The sequence below is a fragment of the Cibotium barometz genome, chromosome 8, assembly GCF_041138505.1.
Source record: "Cibotium barometz isolate CiBa-2024 chromosome 8, ASM4113850v1, whole genome shotgun sequence".
In the NCBI taxonomy this organism is placed as follows: domain Eukaryota; kingdom Viridiplantae; phylum Streptophyta; class Polypodiopsida; order Cyatheales; family Cibotiaceae; genus Cibotium; species Cibotium barometz.
The window spans coordinates 48,833,677-48,852,043 of NC_141053.1; positions in this window are offsets into that span (position 1 = coordinate 48,833,677).

Here is an 18,367-nt window from a genome sequence, read left to right on the forward strand (position 1 = left end):
GGTATTTTGGATGCCAAGGTTTTGGTCATCAGTTAAAAGACTGTCCGACTCCTACCATGAAAAGGGCACAGGGAAGTCTAGAACCCAAATTCAGAGACCAATTCCTTCATATAAATCTAATCAGGGTCCGTCTCGGACAAGATTGCTTAACTCCATTAACTAGGTCCGAACCATTGATTAGGGTCAAGATGACCAGCTTGGGGACATAGAGCAACAAATGCAGGCAATTCATAAAGATATAAACGCTGCCCAGGATCGACAAAAACAATATACAGATAAGAAGAGGACAGTCAGAGAATTCAAAGAAGCAGATATGGTCTTCATTGAGTACGGACCAAAAGAAGTTCTTTATCTCTTGGGGAGTTTAAGTAGTTATCCCCCAGATATTGTGGACCAAAGAAAGTAAGTGACTTAGCCTACGAACTTGTTTTATCTCCTCATCTCAAAGTTCTTAATGCCTTCTATAGAAATATGTGCCAAACCCAAATCATGGAAAGATGGTAAAACTTTAGTGGCAAGATACCGTTGGCTTCTAGGTTACGCTAGCTCCTTCCTTTATATAAGTCGTAACTTTTACTTGTCGCTCACAGTAATATTACTTCCATCGATCTCCTTTCCTTCATGGCTTGGCAACAGGAATTAGTTTTATCCATGATGATTTCTCACCTTCAAGACGCAAGCGAGTGTGTGAACTGTATGAGTGCTCACTTTTTCCTCACCTAGGAACTTCTGTAGCTCAAACCAAACGGCAGACCTATCAAGACATAACTATGGTAACACCGTGGGGTCAACAGCACTTTCGTAACAATGTCCGCTTGGCCATGGTTATTGAAGCTTTGGGTTTGGGTCCCCGATACTACTGCGTCATGAGATCAAGGCATCCTGGGTTTTCTAAGCGGGTCTTCTTACTGGCGTGTTTTCTTCCTCATCAGAAGATATGCCTTTACCCCGTTTTTGGCTTGCCTCTCAGAGGTCCTTTTGTTAGATCACCTCATACCACTGAGATAGGTGCGGCAATAACCAGCAGAATTATTCCCATAGATGAGTTACCTTATACGTGCGCAGCTTGTGAGTGCTGCTTTTGTGACCATATGATGGACGGGCTTATGGAAGTGTAAAGAGTTCTTCTATCTTTACTGTATATGTTCCAAGAATGAATAAAGTTGAAATCTTATTCTTGTCTTGAATCTTGCTCTCTTTGAGACTTTTTTTTTGTGGTTAATCTTAATTAAATTTTTCTCTAAGTCTCATATTCGTGCATCTTGCGAAATTATCCCAAGTTTGCGAGATGAGTACATCTCGCGTTTTTCAAGTGGGAGAGAATGTAAGATTCCTCCCCAGCCTCTCAAAATGTCCAGCATATTCCCCTGTAATCAATTCCCTCTTCAGAAATATAAGAGATCTTGTCTCTGCCTGTTTTGGCATAGAGAGATAAAATATTCTAGAGAGAGAATATTCAGATTTTGAATATTTTTGGATAGAAAAATATCTCATCTTATTAAAATGAATTCCCCTGAAACAAAAATTCAGAAAGAATTTTCCAATGTGCAATTGGAATTAATTGGAAATGGGTATAAAGGACCTTAGCCTAAGGGTCTAGATTTTCAGAAATTTTAGATTATGGTCCAATTAAGGTTCCTTTGGACCAATAGCATCAATCCATGTGTAGGGAGGAGATAAATCCAATTTGTAAAAGAAGATACCCAAAAATGAGTAAATGCTCACATAAGATGAAGAGTTGACTATGTACAAGGTTTATTAGTAAGAAACTATGAGTAATATCAAAAATATGAGATCTTTTGGGTATCCAAAAATGAGTAAATGCTCACATAAGATGAAGAGTTGAAAATGTACAAGGTTTATTAGTAAAAAACTATGAGCAATATTAAAAATATGAGATATTTTGGGTATAATAATTCCATTTTGACACATATGTAAGGAAAGGGAGTCCATTAAAGGAGGTGCATATTTCACATTCTTGAATGAGTTTTAAACTCAAAATTAATGTGATATTTTTATCTCTCCTCTCTCTTGAATCAAACCAAATCAAAATGGAACCAAACCGAATAAAAAAGGAACCAAACTAGATCCAAATCTAGTCCAAAATCAACCGTAAACTGAATCTGAAACATTCTAGAATTCAGTTAGCTTTGGTTAGAGCTTCCCTCTCCTATAAATAGAACATGAGTCCTTTGAAAAAAATAGAAGAATTTTACTATACTAGAGTTATGCTGAAATAACGCTAATTTCTACTATTCTCTAAAATTCTCTCCAAATTGAAGAAATTGGAGCTTCCCTCTTTCTTCAATCCCCATTGGTGGCTCCATCAACATACTTAACCAATTGATTGGTTGGGGGCCTCTACCGTGAATAAAGAATCAAGCAATTTGTAAGGTAAATGGTAAATTTTGATCTTTTCTATAATTTCTCAATGCTTCTCTCTTCTCTCAACCCCTCTCAAGCTTGAGAAGCTTAATTAGAATGGTTTTTGAATGCTATTGAAGTTACTTGATGAATGGTAGTGAAGAATTACATAATTTGATGAATGCTATTGAAGTTAATTGATTAATGATAGTAAAGAATTACATAAATTTCCATTTATGCTTAATTCTAATGGTTTTTATGTAATTTCTCTCTCTCACTCAAGAAATGGTCATACTCATGACCCATTCTCAATCCAAATGAAGCTTTTCATAAAGCTTTTCCTTAATCCAAGATTAATCTATGCTTGAGGTCAAATTAATGGCTTTTTTCTATGCTTTTAGTTTATGTATTTCGTGAATATTGATGATTCAACCCATTATTGGGTTAATGATCCAATTAGGGATCATTCTAATCATTTCTTTAATGATAAGCTTTATCCTTCAAAACTGTAAGATTCCTCCCCAGCCTTCGAGGTATACAGGAGTAAGAATCTCCCTTTCTGATCTTATAATTATTCCCTCTCTAAAATAAAAGAAAGTTCTGTTTAACAAAGGAAGACCCTTTTCCTAGAATACTTCTCAAGAGTCCCACCTATTTTAAGGATTCAGAACAATGAGTTCAGAAGTGAGAATCGATGTTTTGGATATCAAGGTTTTGGTCTTCAATTGAGTACGGCCCAAAAGAATTTCTTTATCTCTTGGGGAGTATATGAAGTTATCCCCCAAATATTGTGAGCCTTATATCTGAATTCAATGAAAGTAGGTGACTTAGCCTACAAGCTTCTTTTATCTCTTCATCTCAAAATTCTTAATGCCTTCTATAGAAAAATGTGTCAAACCCAAATCATGGAAAGATGGTAAAACTTCAGTGGCAAGTTACCGTTGGCTTCTAAGTTACGCTAGCTCCTTCCTTTATATAAGTCGTAACTTTTACTTGTCGCTCACAGTAATCTTATTTCCATCGATCTCCTTTCTTTCTTAATCTCCTTCATGGCTTGGCAACAAGAACTAGTTTTATCCATAATGATTCCTCACCTTCAAGACGCAAGTGAATCTGTGAAGAAGGATTTTATAGAGCAGTATGAGCGCTCACTTTTCCCTCACTTGGGAACTTCTGTAGCGCAAACCAAATGGCGGACCTATCAAAACATAACTAGGGTAACACCCTGGGGTCAGCAGCACTTTCGTAACAATGTCCGCTTGGCCATGGTTATTGAAGCTTTGGGTTTGGGTCCCCGATACTACTGCGTCATGAGATCAAGGCATCCTGGGTTTTCTGAGCGGGTATTCTTACTGGCGTGTTTTCTTCCTCATGAGAAGATATGCCTTTACCCCGTTTTTGGCTTGCCTCTCAGAGGTCCTTTTGTTAGAACACCTCATACCACTGAGATAGGCGCAGCAATAACCCACAGAATCATTCCCATAGATGAGTTACCTTATACTTGTGCAGCTTGTGAGGACTGCTTTTGTGACCATATGATGGACGGGCTTATGGAAGTGTAAAGAGTTCCTCTATCTTTACTGTATAAGTTCCGAGAATGAATAAAGTTTAAATCTTGTTCGTATTTTGAATCTTGCTCTCTTTAAGACTTATCTTGGTGGTTAATCTTGATTAAATTTTTTTTCTAAGTCTCATATTCGTGAATCTTGCGAAATTATCACAAGTTGCGAGATGAGGACATCTCGCGTTTTTTTTAAGTGGGGTAGAATGTAAGATTCCTCCCCCAAACCCCTTTTTGATGTCTAGTATCTTCTTCTATAATCAATCCCTCTTCTGAAATATAAAAGACTTGTTTCTAACTGTTTTAACCTAGAGAGAGAAAATATTCTAGAGAGAGAATATTCAGATTTTTAATATTTTTGGATAGAAAATTATCTCATCTTATTAAAATAAGTTTCCCTGAAACAGAAATTCAAAAAGAACTTTCCAATGTGCAATTGGAATTAATTGGAAATGTGTATAAAGGACCTTAGTCTAAGGGTCTAGATTTTCAGAAATTTTTGGATTATGGTCCAATTAAGGTTCCTATGGACCAATAGCATCAATCCATGTGTAGGGAGGAGATAAATCCAATTTGAAAAAGAAGATACCCAAAAATGAGTAAATACTCACATAAGATGAAGAGTTGAAAATGTACAAGGTTTATTAGTAAAAAATTATGAGCAATATTAAAAGTATGACATATGTAAGGAAGAGGAGTTCTTTAAAGGAGGTGCATATTTCACATAAGATGAAGAGTTGAAAATGTACAAGGTTTATTAGTAAAAAAATTATGAGCAATATTAAAAGTATGACATATGTAAGGAAGAGGAGTTCTTTAAAGGAGGTGCATATTTCACATAAGATGAAGAGTTGAAAATGTACAAGGTTTATTAGTAAAAAATTATGAGCAATATTAAAAGTATGACATATGTAAGGAAGGGGAGTTCTTTAAAGGAGGTGCATATTTCACATAAGATGAAGAGTTGAAAATGTACAAGGTTTATTAGTAAAAAACTATGAGCAATATTAAAAATATGACATATGTAAGGAAGGGGAGTTCTTTAAAGGAGGTGCATATTTCACATGCTTGAATGAGTTTTAAACTCATAAAAATTGAGATATTTCACCTCTCCTCTCTCCTCATTCAAGTCTAGTTCCAAAAAGTTAGCTTAACTGACCTAAAAATGGTCAAATATTGACCAAACTGATTTAGAAAATTCTAGAATCAGTTTGTTTGGTTAGAAGCTCAATTTTTCCTATAAATAGAAGCCTCACCTTGTTGAAAAATATATAGTGTTTATGCATCGTTACTCTACTCCACCTAAGCCAAGAACTGTGAATTCATTTAATAATTCACTAGTTTTTGGAGCTTCCCTCTTTCTTCAATCCCCATTAGTGGCTCCATCAACATACTTAACCAATTGATTGGTTGGGGGCCTCTACCGTGAACAAAGAATCAAGCAAGTTGTAAGGTAATTAGTGAATATTCATCTTTCTATAATTTCTCAATGTTTCTCTCTTCTCAACCCCTCTCAAGCTTGAGAAGTTTAATTGGTATGGTTTTTTTTAAATGCTATTGAAGTTTGAATAGTAGTGAAGAGTACATAATTTAATAAATGCTATTGAAGTTAATTTTCATTTATGTTTAAATTCTAATGATTCTTATGTAAATTCTCTCTCTCACTCAAGAAATGGTAATACTCATGACCCGTTCTCAATCCAAATCAAGCTTTTCATAAAGCTTTTCCTTAACCCAAGATTAAGCTATGCTTGAGGCCAAATTAATGGCTTTTTTCTATGCTTTTAGTTTATGAATATTGATGATTCAATCCATTATGGATTAATAATCCAATTAGAGATCATTTTAATTATTTCCTTAATGATAAGCATTATCCCTTAGAAAAATTGAGATTTATCAGTCATAGCAGCGGAGCTATGGCAAAATTTTTTATAAAAATTATGCATAAAATAATCTCATTCAAAGTATAAAAAGAGGACTTCCTACCATATTCTAGGAATTATCATCCTAGATTAATTGAAAGAATTTCATTACAATCATGGAGAAATTGAATTTTAATATTAGGCATAATGGATAAATTTTTATATCAAAAGTGTTATTTTTACCATTTTTATTTCATGCATAGAAGTATGCATAATGGAAAAAAATTTTATATCAAAAGTGTTACTTTTATCATATTGGATTTCATGCATAGAGGTATGCATAAAATTTGATTATTTTATTATAAAAGTGTGACTTTTATCATAATTGAATTTCATGCATATAGGTATGCATAAAAGATATTCTTTTTATACTAAAAGTGTGATTTTCCTCATAAATGGATTTTATGCTTAACTTAGATGCATAAGAGAAATTTTTTTATTCTAAAAGTGTAATTCCTACCAAATTGAATTTATGCATAAGAAGATGCATAAAAGATTGATTTTTTTAATTCAAAAGTGTCATTCTCATCTAAATTGAATTTATGTATAGAAAAATGCATAAAAGATTAAAATCTAATTCAAAAGTGTCATTTTCATTAAAAATGAATTTATGCATAGGAAGATGCATAAAAGATTGATTTTTACTTTGAAAGTATTAATCTCCTTAAATAGAATTTATTCATAAATAAATGTGTAAAGAAATCTTATATCAAATGTAAGAATTCTCTTGTATTCTATAAATAGATAAGAGATGTGATAGGATGTGATAAGAGGTGTGATAAGATGCTTATGAAATAAGTTAGGAGGTGATAAGAGATGTGATAAGAGGTGTGATAAGAGGTGATAAGATGCTTATGAAATAAGTTAGGAGGTGATAAGATGAATTAAGATGTGTATGGGGGGATGAGGTAAGAAGTGTATGTGATAGGATAAGATGTATATGGGTTGTGATAGGGCGAGAATGGATGTGATGTAAAAGATTAGATGTGAAGGTATATGGGGTTATATAAATGGGAATGTGGAAATGGATGTATGTATGTGGATGTGTGGATGTGGAGATGGGAGTGTGGATGTATGAACGTGAAAATGGATATATGCATGAAGATATATATGCATAGATGTGAATGTGGATGTAGATGTGGATGTATAGATGTGAATGGATGTGGATGTATAGATGTGAATGGGAATGTGGATGTGGATGTATGTGAATGTGGATGTAGATGTGGATGTATAGATGTGAATGTGGAATGTGGATGTGGATGTATGTGAATGTGAATGTAGATGTGGATGTATGTGAATGTGAATGTAGATGTGGATGTATAGATGTGAATGTGGAATGTGGATGTATAGATGTGGATGTATGGGAATGTGGATGTGGATGTATGTGAATGTGAATGTGGATGTGGATGTATGTATGTATGTGGATGTAGATGTGGATGTATGGATGTGTATGTATGAATGTGGATATGGGATGTGGATGTATAAATGAGGATGTGAAAATGGAGGTAAGCATGTAGATGTGGATGTATGGATTGAATGTGGATGTGGATGTAGATGTGGATGTATGGATGTGTATGTATGAATGTGGATATGGGATGTGGATGTATAAATGAAGATGAAAAATGGAGATAAGCATGTAGATGTGGATGTATGGATGTGAATGTGGATATGGATGTGGATGTATGGATGTGGATATGGATGTGAATATATGATATGTGATGTGAAGGAATTTGAAGTGAAGAGATGGAAAATGAGGTGATTGGATGAGTACACATATAAATGGAATGTGGAATAAGTAATGTGGATTAATGAGGAACAATGTGGAAAAGTGAGAGTGAATATAGAAACTGTATTTGTAAACTGTTTGTAAATGCTGTTTGTAAATGGCTGTTTTATGTCAAGAATGCTGGGGAAGCATTTTGACCGTCTTGTGATTAAGGTCGTGGAGACCTAACTGATAAAGTTGCAACTGCTGACGGAGAGTCAATGGAGGACGTCTCGCGTAGCAAGGTCGACCGAGGTCTTGACCAGCCTCGGTTCGATTAAAATGGTGAGCTTCCGGTACGGTGGATGAGGGACCAAGGAAGCGGCCTATGAGTGAAGCGCTAGGTCACCTGCGAAGGATCCTAGAGGGTGCTGACCATACGGTGCTCGGGCTCTGGGTCGCCTAGGATACCCACGCGTGCGTCGAGGAAGATATTGGAACAAGGAGTAAGAGTTGTTTTGTGAAACCGGGCATGGATCTGGTTGACTGACCTTGCTGGTCCTCAACGGATGAGTCCATGGCTCTTTTATATGGATCTGTTGGTTGATCTTGCTGATCTTCAACGAGAGTCCATCTTGATAAGTGATTATATTGCCGAGTATTATGGGCTAGGAACTATGGAAACGGCCTCTGTGTGGACAGGTGGTGAGCGTTCTAGTTTGCCAATGATGCCATAGATACTCTGATGAATGAATGATGGGAAATTATGAATCAACTGGATAAATTGGGAGATTGTGATCAGTGGTACTATGGTTTCATTAAAGGATTGTTTTAAAGTTAGCTGATGCTAAGAAAAAGGCAATTTTCATATTGGGTGTGTAAGTGGTGTGGCTAGTTTTATGTTTGCATGAAATTCCGGCTAGGGGGCCTTGGAACTCTTTTCCTTGGTACCCGGGACAAAACCTAACCAAATTCCAAATTGGATCCCATCACTACAGTGGTTGGGCGGTTGGCTAACCCATGGGATCGGATGGGGTTAGGCTGGACTGATGGATCCGTAAACCGAGACTCAATTTCTGTTATTACGATAGATAAAGTAAGTCCCGGATAGTAATTGTTCTATGGATAGGAATCAACGGCTGTGCCTCTTGATGGGGAAAAAAGCGTTGATCCCAATGATCCAAGTGCAAGTTTCTTCCTTGATCCGACCGAGTATCTTTATAGGTGCAGTTGGATCAGCGTGATCAGTAATGATCTTGACTACGTTAGAGTAAAAAATTATTCTGGTGGAATCGCCCGTGCTTTCCGGGTAAGGGAAGTTTTTTCCGGGTTCGGTTTTGGAAAAACCGACGGATTAGTCTCTTGTCCGGATATCCGTGGACGAGGCCCCGAATGTGGGACCCCTGTCCCGTGCGAGAAGTGCTACTTCCGCTGCTAGTACCCGAATCCGTTGCTCGGTGGGAACAGGGGGATCTAACAGTTGGTATCAGAGCATTTGGTTAATAAAGATCAATTGAGAAGACAAATAGGTCAGAAATTTATCAAGAAACACAAAAAGGTTGTAATTGTGTGATATAATTCATACAATTTGATATTCAAATTGAAATTCGTAATTTGGTAATTGGGTCTTCAGATGGAAGTACTGTAATTATATAGAATCCTTGACTTGCTTGAGGCCTAGACATGATGGTATTTACCTTATAATTCCAAGGGCCGTGACTATCCGTATATACCGAGAGTATAACTGCAGCTCTTTACTGACAGTATATACGAGTAAATCTAAGACTTGAAATTATAAGCATTAATGCTATCCAGATGATGAATTTGAATGTGGTTGATATGATTTTTAATTCTGTTTGGGAACTGATGAATTGATTGGGATTCTGATTGAAAAATGATGATTTTTGAAATTTAGTTGAAATATAATAACTTGAGCAAAACCGCAATGAGGATGAATGGGACGAGTCCCTGTAATGATAAATGATGATAATGATTTCAACAAATCACTATGAGATTAGTGGATTGTGCTGTCAAAGTACTACTGTTAACACTTGACTCGGTATATCAAGTTAAGGGATGACAAATTGAAAACTTGCTTGACTGAAATTCCCGTGGAGGAATGTTCAGAAAGAAAAAATTTCGATCTGATGGACCATTATCGTGTTAAAGATATGAATGATATGATCTGAAATGAATTTATTTAATGATGAGTTCTATATAAGGGATATTTATCCCCGTATTCTGTTGGGTTGACCAGAATATAAGGAACCCTAGAATAAATTGGATCTTAAGAAAAAGAGTTGTCCTCTACTTGGCGAGATGAGGACATCTCGCACTTTTTTAAGTGGGGTAGAATGTAAGATTCCTCCCCAGCCTTCGAGGTATACAGGAGTAAGAATCTCCCTTTCTGATCTTATAATTATTCCCTCTCTAAAATAAAAGAAAGTTCTGTTTAACAAAGGAAGACCCTTTTCCTAGAATACTTCTCAAGAGTCCCACCTATTTTAAGGATTCAGAACAATGAGTTCAGAAGTGAGAATCGATGTTTTGGATATCAAGGTTTTGGTCTTCAATTGAGTACGGCCCAAAAGAATTTCTTTATCTCTTGGGGAGTATATGAAGTTATCCCCCAAATATTGTGAGCCTTATATCTGAATTCAATGAAAGTAGGTGACTTAGCCTACAAGCTTCTTTTATCTCTTCATCTCAAAATTCTTAATGCCTTCTATAGAAAAATGTGTCAAACCCAAATCATGGAAAGACGGTAAAACTTCAGTGGCAAGTTACCGTTGGCTTCTAAGTTACGCTAGCTCCTTCCTTTATATAAGTCGTAACTTTTACTTGTCGCTCACAGTAATCTTATTTCCATCGATCTCCTTTCTTTCTTAATCTCCTTCATGGCTTGGCAACAAGAACTAGTTTTATCCATAATGATTCCTCACCTTCAAGACGCAAGTGAATCTGTGAAGAAGGATTTTATAGAGCAGTATGAGCGCTCACTTTTCCCTCACTTGGGAACTTCTGTAGCGCAAACCAAATGGCGGACCTATCAAAACATAACTAGGGTAACACCCTGGGGTCAGCAGCACTTTCGTAACAATGTCCGCTTGGCCATGGTTATTGAAGCTTTGGGTTTGGGTCCCCGATACTACTGCGTCATGAGATCAAGGCATCCTGGGTTTTCTGAGCGGGTCTTCTTACTGGCGTGTTTTCTTCCTCATGAGAAGATATGCCTTTACCCCGTTTTTGGCTTGCCTCTCAGAGGTCCTTTTGTTAGAACACCTCATACCACTGAGATAGGCGCAGCAATAACCCACAGAATCATTCCCATAGATGAGTTACCTTATACTTGTGCAGCTTGTGAGGACTGCTTTTGTGACCATATGATGGACGGGCTTATGGAAGTGTAAAGAGTTCCTCTATCTTTACTGTATAAGTTCCGAGAATGAATAAAGTTTAAATCTTGTTCGTATTTTGAATCTTGCTCTCTTTAAGACTTATCTTGGTGGTTAATCTTGATTAAATTTTTTTTCTAAGTCTCATATTCGTGAATCTTGCGAAATTATCACAAGTTGCGAGATGAGGACATCTCGCGTTTTTTTTAAGTGGGGTAGAATGTAAGATTCCTCCCCCAAACCCCTTTTTGATGTCTAGTATCTTCTTCTATAATCAATCCCTCTTCTGAAATATAAAAGACTTGTTTCTAACTGTTTTAACCTAGAGAGAGAAAATATTCTAGAGAGAGAATATTCAGATTTTTAATATTTTTGGATAGAAAATTATCTCATCTTATTAAAATAAGTTTCCCTGAAACAGAAATTCAAAAAGAACTTTCCAATGTGCAATTGGAATTAATTGGAAATGTGTATAAAGGACCTTAGTCTAAGGGTCTAGATTTTCAGAAATTTTTGGATTATGGTCCAATTAAGGTTCCTATGGACCAATAGCATCAATCCATGTGTAGGGAGGAGATAAATCCAATTTGAAAAAGAAGATACCCAAAAATGAGTAAATACTCACATAAGATGAAGAGTTGAAAATGTACAAGGTTTATTAGTAAAAAATTATGAGCAATATTAAAAGTATGACATATGTAAGGAAGAGGAGTTCTTTAAAGGAGGTGCATATTTCACATAAGATGAAGAGTTGAAAATGTACAAGGTTTATTAGTAAAAAAATTATGAGCAATATTAAAAGTATGACATATGTAAGGAAGAGGAGTTCTTTAAAGGAGGTGCATATTTCACATAAGATGAAGAGTTGAAAATGTACAAGGTTTATTAGTAAAAAATTATGAGCAATATTAAAAGTATGACATATGTAAGGAAGGGGAGTTCTTTAAAGGAGGTGCATATTTCACATAAGATGAAGAGTTGAAAATGTACAAGGTTTATTAGTAAAAAACTATGAGCAATATTAAAAATATGACATATGTAAGGAAGGGGAGTTCTTTAAAGGAGGTGCATATTTCACATGCTTGAATGAGTTTTAAACTCATAAAAATTGAGATATTTCACCTCTCCTCTCTCCTCATTCAAGTCTAGTTCCAAAAAGTTAGCTTAACTGACCTAAAAATGGTCAAATATTGACCAAACTGATTTAGAAAATTCTAGAATCAGTTTGTTTGGTTAGAAGCTCAATTTTTCCTATAAATAGAAGCCTCACCTTGTTGAAAAATATATAGTGTTTATGCATCGTTACTCTACTCCACCTAAGCCAAGAACTGTGAATTCATTTAATAATTCACTAGTTTTTGGAGCTTCCCTCTTTCTTCAATCCTCATTAGTGGCTCCATCAACATACTTAACCAATTGATTGGTTGGGGGCCTCTACCGTGAACAAAGAATCAAGCAAGTTGTAAGGTAATTAGTGAATATTCATCTTTCTATAATTTCTCAATGTTTCTCTCTTCTCAACCCCTCTCAAGCTTGAGAAGTTTAATTGGTATGGTTTTTTTTAAATGCTATTGAAGTTTGAATAGTAGTGAAGAGTACATAATTTAATAAATGCTATTGAAGTTAATTTTCATTTATGTTTAAATTCTAATGATTCTTATGTAAATTCTCTCTCTCACTCAAGAAATGGTAATACTCATGACCCGTTCTCAATCCAAATCAAGCTTTTCATAAAGCTTTTCCTTAACCCAAGATTAAGCTATGCTTGAGGCCAAATTAATGGCTTTTTTCTATGCTTTTAGTTTATGAATATTGATGATTCAATCCATTATGGATTAATAATCCAATTAGAGATCATTTTAATTATTTCCTTAATGATAAGCATTATCCCTTAGAAAAATTGAGATTTATCAGTCATAGCAGCGGAGCTATGGCAAAATTTTTTATAAAAATTATGCATAAAATAATCTCATTCAAAGTATAAAAAGAGGACTTCCTACCATATTCTAGGAATTATCATCCTAGATTAATTGAAAGAATTTCATTACAATCATGGAGAAATTGAATTTTAATATTAGGCATAATGGATAAATTTTTATATCAAAAGTGTTATTTTTACCATTTTTATTTCATGCATAGAAGTATGCATAATGGAAAAAAATTTTATATCAAAAGTGTTACTTTTATCATATTGGATTTCATGCATAGAGGTATGCATAAAATTTGATTATTTTATTATAAAAGTGTGACTTTTATCATAATTGAATTTCATGCATATAGGTATGCATAAAAGATATTCTTTTTATACTAAAAGTGTGATTTTCCTCATAAATGGATTTTATGCTTAACTTAGATGCATAAGAGAAATTTTTTTATTCTAAAAGTGTAATTCCTACCAAATTGAATTTATGCATAAGAAGATGCATAAAAGATTGATTTTTTTAATTCAAAAGTGTCATTCTCATCTAAATTGAATTTATGTATAGAAAAATGCATAAAAGATTAAAATCTAATTCAAAAGTGTCATTTTCATTAAAAATGAATTTATGCATAGGAAGATGCATAAAAGATTGATTTTTACTTTGAAAGTATTAATCTCCTTAAATAGAATTTATTCATAAATAAATGTGTAAAGAAATCTTATATCAAATGTAAGAATTCTCTTGTATTCTATAAATAGATAAGAGATGTGATAGGATGTGATAAGAGGTGTGATAAGATGCTTATGAAATAAGTTAGGAGGTGATAAGAGATGTGATAAGAGGTGTGATAAGAGGTGATAAGATGCTTATGAAATAAGTTAGGAGGTGATAAGATGAATTAAGATGTGTATGGGGGGATGAGGTAAGAAGTGTATGTGATAGGATAAGATGTATATGGGTTGTGATAGGGCGAGAATGGATGTGATGTAAAAGATTAGATGTGAAGGTATATGGGGTTATATAAATGGGAATGTGGAAATGGATGTATGTATGTGGATGTGTGGATGTGGAGATGGGAGTGTGGATGTATGAACGTGAAAATGGATATATGCATGAAGATATATATGCATAGATGTGAATGTGGATGTAGATGTGGATGTATAGATGTGAATGGATGTGGATGTATAGATGTGAATGGGAATGTGGATGTGGATGTATGTGAATGTGGATGTAGATGTGGATGTATAGATGTGAATGTGGAATGTGGATGTGGATGTATGTGAATGTGAATGTAGATGTGGATGTATGTGAATGTGAATGTAGATGTGGATGTATAGATGTGAATGTGGAATGTGGATGTATAGATGTGGATGTATGGGAATGTGGATGTGGATGTATGTGAATGTGAATGTGGATGTGGATGTATGTATGTATGTGGATGTAGATGTGGATGTATGGATGTGTATGTATGAATGTGGATATGGGATGTGGATGTATAAATGAGGATGTGAAAATGGAGGTAAGCATGTAGATGTGGATGTATGGATTGAATGTGGATGTGGATGTAGATGTGGATGTATGGATGTGTATGTATGAATGTGGATATGGGATGTGGATGTATAAATGAAGATGAAAAATGGAGATAAGCATGTAGATGTGGATGTATGGATGTGAATGTGGATATGGATGTGGATGTATGGATGTGGATATGGATGTGAATATATGATATGTGATGTGAAGGAATTTGAAGTGAAGAGATGGAAAATGAGGTGATTGGATGAGTACACATATAAATGGAATGTGGAATAAGTAATGTGGATTAATGAGGAACAATGTGGAAAAGTGAGAGTTAATATAGAAACTGTATTTGTAAACTGTTTGTAAATGCTGTTTGTAAATGGCTGTTTTATGTCAAGAATGCTGGGGAAGCATTTTGACCGTCTTGTGATTAAGGTCGTGGAGACCTAACTGATAAAGTTGCAACTGCTGACGGAGAGTCAATGGAGGACGTCTCGCGTAGCAAGGTCGACCGAGGTCTTGACCAGCCTCGGTTCGATTAAAATGGTGAGCTTCCGGTACGGTGGATGAGGGACCAAGGAAGCGGCCTATGAGTGAAGCGCTAGGTCACCTGCGAAGGATCCTAGAGGGTGCTGACCATACGGTGCTCGGGCTCTGGGTCGCCTAGGATACCCACGCGTGCGTCGAGGAAGATATTGGAACAAGGAGTAAGAGTTGTTTTGTGAAACCGGGCATGGATCTGGTTGACTGACCTTGCTGGTCCTCAACGGATGAGTCCATGGCTCTTTTATATGGATCTGTTGGTTGATCTTGCTGATCTTCAACGAGAGTCCATCTTGATAAGTGATTATATTGCCGAGTATTATGGGCTAGGAACTATGGAAATGGCCTCTGTGTGGACAGGTGGTGAGCGTTCTAGTTTGCCAATGATGCCATAGATACTCTGATGAATGAATGATGGGAAATTATGAATCAACTGGATAAATTGGGAGATTGTGATCAGTGGTACTATGGTTTCATTAAAGGATTGTTTTAAAGTTAGCTGATGCTAAGAAAAAGGCAATTTTCATATTGGGTGTGTAAGTGGTGTGGCTAGTTTTATGTTTGCATGAAATTCCGGCTAGGGGGCCTTGGAACTCTTTTCCTTGGTACCCGGGACAAAACCTAACCAAATTCCAAATTGGATCCCATCACTACAGTGGTTGGGCGGTTGGCTAACCCATGGGATCGGATGGGGTTAGGCTGGACTGATGGATCCGTAAACCGAGACTCAATTTCTGTTATTACGATAGATAAAGTAAGTCCCGGATAGTAATTGTTCTATGGATAGGAATCAACGGCTGTGCCTCTTGATGGGGAAAAAAGCGTTGATCCCAATGATCCAAGTGCAAGTTTCTTCCTTGATCCGACCGAGTATCTTTATAGGTGCAGTTGGATCAGCGTGATCAGTAATGATCTTGACTACGTTAGAGTAAAAAATTATTCTGGTGGAATCGCCCGTGCTTTCCGGGTAAGGGAAGTTTTTTCCGGGTTCGGTTTTGGAAAAACCGACGGATTAGTCTCTTGTCCGGATATCCGTGGACGAGGCCCCGAATGTGGGACCCCTGTCCCGTGCGAGAAGTGCTACTTCCGCTGCTAGTACCCGAATCCGTTGCTCGGTGGGAACAGGGGGATCTCACAGTTGGTATCAGAGCATTTGGTTAATAAAGATCAATTGAGAAGACAAATAGGTCAGAAATTTATCAAGAAACACAAAAAGGTTGTAATTGTGTGATATAATTCATACAATTTGATATTCAAATTGAAATTCGTAATTTGGTAATTGGGTCTTCAGATGGAAGTACTGTAATTATATAGAATCCTTGACTTGCTTGAGGCCTAGACATGATGGTATTTACCTTATAATTCCAAGGGCCGTGACTATCCGTATATACCGAGAGTATAACTGCAGCTCTTTACTGACAGTATATACGAGTAAATCTAAGACTTGAAATTATAAGCGTTAATGCTATCCAGATGATGAATTTGAATGTGGTTGATATGATTTTTAATTCTGTTTGGGAACTGATGAATTGATTGGGATTCTGATTGAAAAATGATGATTTTTGAAATTTAGTTGAAATATAATAACTTGAGCAAAACCGCAATGAGGATGAATGGGACGAGTCCCTGTAATGATAAATGATGATAATGATTTCAACAAATCACTATGAGATTAGTGGATTGTGCTGTCAAAGTACTACTGTTAACACTTGACTCGGTATATCAAGTTAAGGGATGACAAATTGAAAACTTGCTTGACTGAAATTCCCGTGGAGGAATGTTCAGAAAGAAAAAATTTCGATCTGATGGACCATTATCGTGTTAAAGATATGAATGATATGATCTGAAATGAATTTATTTAATGATGAGTTCTATATAAGGGATATTTATCCCCGTATTCTGTTGGGTTGACCAGAATATAAGGAACCCTAGAATAAATTGGATCTTAAGAAAAAGAGTTGTCCTCTACTTGGCGAGATGAGGACATCTCGCACTTTTTTAAGTGGGGTAGAATGTAAGATTCCTCCCCATCCTTCGAGGTATACAGGAGTAAGAATCTCCCTTTCTGATCTTATAATTATTCCCTCTCTAAAATAAAAGAAAGTTCTGTTTAACAAAGGAAGACCCTTTTCCTAGAATACTTCTCAAGAGTCCCACCTATTTTAAGGATTCAGAACAATGAGTTCAGAAGTGAGAATCGATGTTTTGGATATCAAGGTTTTGGTCTTCAATTGAGTACGGCCCAAAAGAATTTCTTTATCTCTTGGGGAGTATATGAAGTTATCCCCCAAATATTGTGAGCCTTATATCTGAATTCAATGAAAGTAGGTGACTTAGCCTACAAGCTTCTTTTATCTCTTCATCTCAAAATTCTTAATGCCTTCTATAGAAAAATGTGTCAAACCCAAATCATGGAAAGACGGTAAAACTTCAGTGGCAAGTTACCGTTGGCTTCTAAGTTACGCTAGCTCCTTCCTTTATATAAGTCGTAACTTTTACTTGTCGCTCACAGTAATCTTATTTCCATCGATCTCCTTTCTTTCTTAATCTCCTTCATGGCTTGGCAACAAGAACTAGTTTTATCCATAATGATTCCTCACCTTCAAGACGCAAGTGAATCTGTGAAGAAGGATTTTATAGAGCAGTATGAGCGCTCACTTTTCCCTCACTTGGGAACTTCTGTAGCGCAAACCAAATGGCGGACCTATCAAAACATAACTAGGGTAACACCCTGGGGTCAGCAGCACTTTCGTAACAATGTCCGCTTGGCCATGGTTATTGAAGCTTTGGGTTTGGGTCCCCGATACTACTGTGTCATGAGATCAAGGCATCCTGGGTTTTCTGAGCGGGTCTTCTTACTGGCGTGTTTTCTTCCTCATGAGAAGATATGCCTTTACCCCGTTTTTGGCTTGCCTCTCAGAGGTCCTTTTGTTAGAACACCTCATACCACTGAGATAGGCGCAGCAATAACCCACAGAATCATTCCCATAGATGAGTTACCTTATACTTGTGCAGCTTGTGAGGACTGCTTTTGTGACCATATGATGGACGGGCTTATGGAAGTGTAAAGAGTTCCTCTATCTTTACTGTATAAGTTCCGAGAATGAATAAAGTTTAAATCTTGTTCGTATTTTGAATCTTGCTCTCTTTAAGACTTATCTTGGTGGTTAATCTTGATTAAATTTTTTTTCTAAGTCTCATATTCGTGAATCTTGCGAAATTATCACAAGTTGCGAGATGAGGACATCTCGCGTTTTTTTTAAGTGGGGTAGAATGTAAGATTCCTCCCCCAAACCCCTTTTTGATGTCTAGTATCTTCTTCTATAATCAATCCCTCTTCTGAAATATAAAAGACTTGTTTCTAACTGTTTTAACCTAGAGAGAGAAAATATTCTAGAGAGAGAATATTCAGATTTTTAATATTTTTGGATAGAAAA